This window comes from Lepidochelys olivacea, assembly GCF_965140295.1.
Source record: "Lepidochelys olivacea isolate rLepOli2 genome assembly, chromosome: 26".
NCBI classification, from domain to species: Eukaryota; Metazoa; Chordata; order Testudines; family Cheloniidae; genus Lepidochelys; species Lepidochelys olivacea.
This window is the reverse complement of record NC_140436.1, coordinates 14,211,038-14,217,037: the sequence shown is the minus strand read 5'-3', so window position 1 is coordinate 14,217,037 and position 6,000 is coordinate 14,211,038.

The following is a 6,000-nucleotide window of genomic DNA, read 5'->3' as shown; positions in this document are numbered from 1 at the left end:
GCGAACATCCTGGGCTCATTTAAGCAAAGCGCAGTCTTGTCTTGTGTGCCGAGGGGGTTACGTGACGGTTCCACGGGTTCTCCAGCAGGTGGCAGAGCCGCGCTGCAGGTGGCTGGGGACCGGCCCACGCTTCCTTGCTGCTGGCCAGGGCTGCAGGATGGCAAAGGGTGCTTGGACTTTTCCAGCTCCTCCAGTCAGCGCAGGGGCCGGCGTTGCCAACTGCACGTAGCAGGAAGGCACCAGACCAGCCAGATGTAGCTGTTTAAGCACCCGAAAGGGAATTAAAAAAATGTCACTAGACGAAATGTCCGGAGCACGAGCGGGACGTGTGCGCGCCCAGGCGAGAATCACAATCAGATCAGCAGTGGTATAAAATCCATTCCACGTGCCCCAAGTCAATGCCATTACACCTCAACTGAGCATGTCCTCGGAAGGAATCGCCTGCGTTCTCGGGCTGAGGCCACTGTAATCTGCAGGCGAGGAAAAGAGGTCGGTGGAGGCTAATTCAGTAGTTGGCTAAAGCCAGGCGCGTTTTGGCGGGAGCAGCCATTCGCCAGGGCTTGGTTTCACCCAAATGTTCTTCCTCGCTGCTCCCTAGTGGGTAGCCCCCTTCCCCAGCATCGCGGGCCGTGCGAAGGAAGCGGGCTGGGCCGGGGAGGCAGGCTAGCCAGCCAGGAGAGCTGCCCGGACGGAAGGTGGGGTGGGCTGGGACAGGGCCATGTGCCCGAATGGGGCGGGGGGCACCGTGCCTCCGGGGAGGACGCCCTTACTGCAGGCTCAAAGGCGGAGCTAGCTTGATTTCGGCTCCCCTTTACTCCTTCCCCGGGCGTGGCCTGGGGTTAGCTGCCCCAGCTGTTTTCAGAAATCGAACCCTGGAAGTGGGCGGAGGGGGAAGGGGCCCGGCTAACGGATTTTTGTTTTTAAATCTACTTTCTTGGCTCCCTGCCGCGCCGAGCTCAGGTTGGGCGAATGCCCTCTTCCCTCTGGTTTTGGCTCTCCCTTTCAATCCTCTGTCGGGTCAAATCCAGGCCGGCAAGAAAGGGAGGCTCGGCTGAAATTAACCAACCCCAGCTGTACTGCAGCGTACAGAGATTATAGTGTTCAGAGTGTACTTAGCCCCTTCTCACCCTAAGGGCCTTCACGTCCATGGTTCAGGGGCATGGGCTGACCGCTCCTCTTGTGCAGCATTGCTCCGTTGCTGATGTGTGCCCCGGCAAGCAGAGGTGCTGGAACTAGGGCTGCGGGGGGCTCTGCCCTGGCTTGAAGTGGGTTCCATCATATACAGGTTTCACCGTTTGGTTCCATGGCTCTCAGCACCCCCCACTCTCCAAATTGTTCCAGAGCCCCGATCGCAAGGGGGAGGTGCTCTGCTGGGCCAGACGTCTACGAACAGGTCGCGGCCCACGGATCATTAAAGCAGAATGTGGCTGGGTCCGGACTAAACTGATGGGAGTCCTCTCTCCAGTAATTCTTGGTCTAATCTGGGGGCTCTCCAGCTGTTTCCATTCTGGGGTGTGATCCCAACTCCCATGGCTTGCAGCTCAATGTTTCGCCATGGTGGTACACACTGGACTCCAAGAACATCGGGCATCCCTCCTGACAGACAGGCACTTCCCCTTTCCCCCCAGCAGATGCTTGTAGGCAGCCCCTGGGAGTGGCCCAGAAGAGTCCCAGGGGTTTGCCTTGCAGGGGTGGCCTCTACCTGGCAGTGATCTGCTTCTGAAGGTTGACGGGTCATGGCACAAATGAGTAATATGACAAGGTTGAGAGCTGTAGCTTCTCGGGCACAGCTGCTGAGCAATGGAAACAGGAAGGCAAACAATGGTGCGGGGGGGAGGTGGGCGGGTTACACTTCCTCTCCGTGCTGTTGTGGTTTCTAAACCAAGCTGTCTTCTCGGCTCTCACAAAGGACGTGAGTGCGACTGTTAGAATGCGGTGTGCTGGCTGTGCCTGTGTGGGATGACCGTAGGTGAAACCCTGAAAAGTGCTCATGCCCCGTTTTCAAAGATGAGCCTAAATCACGTCTGAAAATAGGACTTAGTTGCACCTGAAAATGTTCCCCCCCGGAAATGCTGGTTTAACTAAAATTCACTTTACAACCTGATTTAGTTCAACTAATGAAACCTCCTAATGTAGATGCACTTAAACCAGTTTAAGCCCTGCTGATGTGTCTGCACCAGGGTTTTGCACCCAGTGGACTAGCAGAGAAACTTCCCAGTATAAGCAGGGCCCGAGCCAAGGCTTTCTTCTCTGCTCCGAGCACCACACCCTGCCCCTGTCCCTTCAGCATCTGCCGACCGCTGTTAAGAACATTTGGCAGGTATCAGGAGAGGGGCACGTTGTTTGGGGCTCAGCATCTGGCCCCAGTGTTTGTGGCTTTGCATAGGGACAGCTTATTCTGAGGTGCTTTCCCTTGTGCCATTCGGATGGGAAGCAGCTGTAAGTGTCTGCCAAGCTGGAGCTTTAGGGTCTGACGTCTGTGACCCAGAACCTCTTGTTGCCCTGGCAGGGGGACACAGACGCAGTCGGGTTGGAGCAGGTGCATTGTGGAATGGTGCGTGAGCTGGCCGCCATCAACAGCGCTGTGAAATGTACGAACAGATCCTGTGGCAGGTGGTGTGTGAGACACTGAAGACGGGTTCGTAGAGGCTGTATCAAGGGCTGAGTCACCAGCAGAGGTGAAAGCGGGTTTTCTGTCAGATCTCTATCCGGGATGGAAACGAAGCACAACGGGCCCCGTTTACGTACGCGGCCAAGGGAGAGATGCGAAGTCGGCCGGAAAGGAGCACAGAGGGGAGAACAAAACTGGCGAATGGATAGTTCTCAAAATGTAAACGGGGAATCGTCATCAAGCGGGTGTGTTTCTGGTGGGCTCCACTGGGCTTATTTTTATCAATGAGATGCAAGAAAACATAAAATCATCCCTGATAAAGTTTGCAGATGACCCAAATATTGGGGAAGTGGTGAACAGTGAAGAAGACAGGTCACTGCTACAACGTGGTCTGGATCACTTCGTAAGCTGGGCACAAGCAAGCCATCTAAAGTTATACGTCTAGGAACAAAGAAATAAGCCAGACCTACAGGCTGGAGGACTCTACCTTGGGAAGCAGTGTCTCAGAAACGATTTGGGGGCCCCGGTGGATAAGCTGCTGAACATGAGCTCCCAGTGTGAAGCTGTTAACCTCTCTGCCTTGGCATGTCACCTCTGGGTTTGGCACTGGTGCGACCGCGGCTGGAATCCCGTGTCCAGTTCCGGTGCCCACAATTCAAGCAGGATGTTGACTAATGGGAGAGGGGTCAGAGAAGAACCGCAAGAATGATGAAAGGATTAGAAAACCTGCCTCATCGTGACAGACTCAAGGAACTCCAGCTATCTGGCTTAACAAAGAGAAGGTCAAGGGGTGACCTGAGAACAGTCTATAAATACCTACGTGGGGAACAAATACTTAACGATGGGCTCTTCAGCCTAGCAGAGAAAAGTCTAACTCCCCAATGGCCGGGAGCTGAAGCTAGCCACATCCAGACCGGCAATGAGAGGGAACAGGGAGAGCAGTTAACCAGTAGAAGAATTCACTGAGGGTCGTGGTGGATTCTCCGTCACTGGCCATTTTCAAACTCAGATGGGCTGCTTCACCCAAAGCCCTGCGCTAGGGGTTACTGTGGGCAGGTCTCTGGCCTGTGCTAGGCAGGAGTTCAGACTCGATGGTCCCTTCTGGCCTTGGAGCCTGTGCATCTCTGGTTTACTTTGGGGTAGCTGTAGTAGGCCCTTCTCCCCCCCGCTCCCCCCCACGAACCGGGATCCCAGCCGCTGTGTGTGGGGGGTGACATTAGTTCTGGTCCAGGTCCTGGGCGATGAATGTCTGCTTGACAAAGAACAGTTGGTGTGAACTGCCAACATCTTAGCTGGGAGCCATTGAAAGGGGGCTATGCCCGCAGGGATGGGCGTGGGGATGGGCGTCTGCCCTTCTCTGGGGCTATGCCAAGGCCTTGAGGTGCCAAGGCTGCCAGCTGGCCCTTCTTTCCTGTGCCCACTTATACACACAACCAGTTAGCAGACCACGGGGGACAAACAGCTCAGGGACGGGCTGCAGCTACTTGGCAAAGGGCACTGCAAAGGGGTTGGATGCAAACAAGGTGCTACTGAGCTCCTAGCTGGCCAGGTGCCCTGGGTTTCAAAACTAACCCCCACCCCACCCCCCGGCCGGCCGTGCCTTGAAAGCCCCAGAGCACCTGCAGCCACGCTCCCAAGGAAATCTGGCTCTGGGACTCAGTGGGGATTGGGGCTGGAATTGGCTCCTGCTCCCTTCCCCAAAGGAGCAGCCAGTCTGTCCTGCTGATGCTTGCACCCAGCCTTTCCCTGGCCCCTGTCACTGTCCCCCTGGGGCCTGGCTGCCGTGAGGAGAGCCCGGGATGCACCTGTCCCTTAGAGAGGTGACAGGTGAGAATGTCCTGCCAGGACATGAGGGGGGATTGGCTCCTGCCTGCGCAGAAGCGGGTTAGTGGCCTCTCCGGGGCTGTGCATCACTGAATTAGGGGGACCATACACCCCACTCTGGCTGGGACAGTCCCTTTTTTAAGCCCGGTCCTGGCCCTCCTGACTTATTTTGGCCAAACTGGCCAAAACTGATCATCTGTTGGCAAGAGCAAACAGGACAAAGGCCCAGTTTTGCCAAAAAAGTGGGGCGGGACCCCTTGCGGGGCGCAGAGGAACAGGCGCGTGGAGGGGGGGAGAGTGGCATCACCAGCCGTGAATGGAAGGGGGGGAGAGTGGCATCACCAGCCGTGAATGGAAGGGAGGGAGGGCTCAGGAGAGCAGCTTGGGCTGGGGCAGCCCCAGCCGGGCGGGTGGCAGGGGCCTTCGGGCCGCCCCTGAGCAGGGTCCTGTTTTCCCTTGGGGGAAAATATGGTCGCCCTACACCGAATGGCAGGGCCTGTGGCCAGAACAAAGGCTGCAGCTGTCTCCAGCGAGCTCCAGGGGTGGTATCGTGCCAGGGGCCGGGCTCCCTTCCCTGGGATTCTCCTGCAGGCAGGTTGGGAGAGGGGAACCCCCCGGCCGCTGGAGGAACTGCTCGCCGGCTCTCCTGGCTTTTCCGACTCTCCTCCACCTCCACCAAGAATCCTGACCTCAGGCCCTGGGGAGGGGGTGAACCTAAGTTTCCCATGTATTTATGTTGGGGAGGGCTATGACCGGGGACTCCCAGCTCTGCTATGGAGTGTACTAACCAAGCACCACCCAAGGCCTCCCTCCCACAAAGCCACCTGGGCCACTCCTGGCTCAGGCCACGCTGACCCCTGGCTCCCGACCACAGGAAGGAGAGGGTCAGTGTGTTGACGCTCTCTAGCCAGCCATGTGTAGCCCGGCCCTGTTGGGTGCTGGAGTGTCTCGCCAGCAGTGGCTCCGGATGGCCAGATTCAGGCTGGATAGCTCCCATCCCAGGGTGCAGGTCGGCACCATCCTCATTGTACAGCTGGGGAAACTGAGGCACGAAGAGGTGGAGGGACTTGTACATGGTCACACGGCATCAGTAGCAGAGGCAGGAATAGCACTGCTCATTTCCTAGGCTCCTAGCCACTCCAAACCTCTGCTGGGGCCCCCCTACCATGGCACCTGGCGAGCCGAGCCGCCTCCTGGCCCAGCATGGCTGCCCTCATGAGCTCGAGCCAGTTCCCTGGGCGGTGCCTGGCCTAGTCTCCGGTTCCTGTGTGGCCGGCTGAGCTCAGACTTGTCCCGGCTAGTGGCATGGGGCTGGGGAGGGAGCCGGCAGGTTTGCTGCCGTTGGGAACCTGCCTGACGGTTTGCACCACCTGGGAGTGTCCTGGGATGGCTGCAGGTGCCGTCAGACTGGTCTGGGAGGCGCTGGCTGCTTCTGCCAGAGCAGTCTGGGTTCAGGGACTGACCTCAGTGAGCCTGCGGGGGGGGGGGGGGGGGTCGCTCAGTGGTTTGAGCATTGGCCTGCTAAACCCAGGGTTGTGAGTTCAATCCTTGAGGGGGCCATTTGG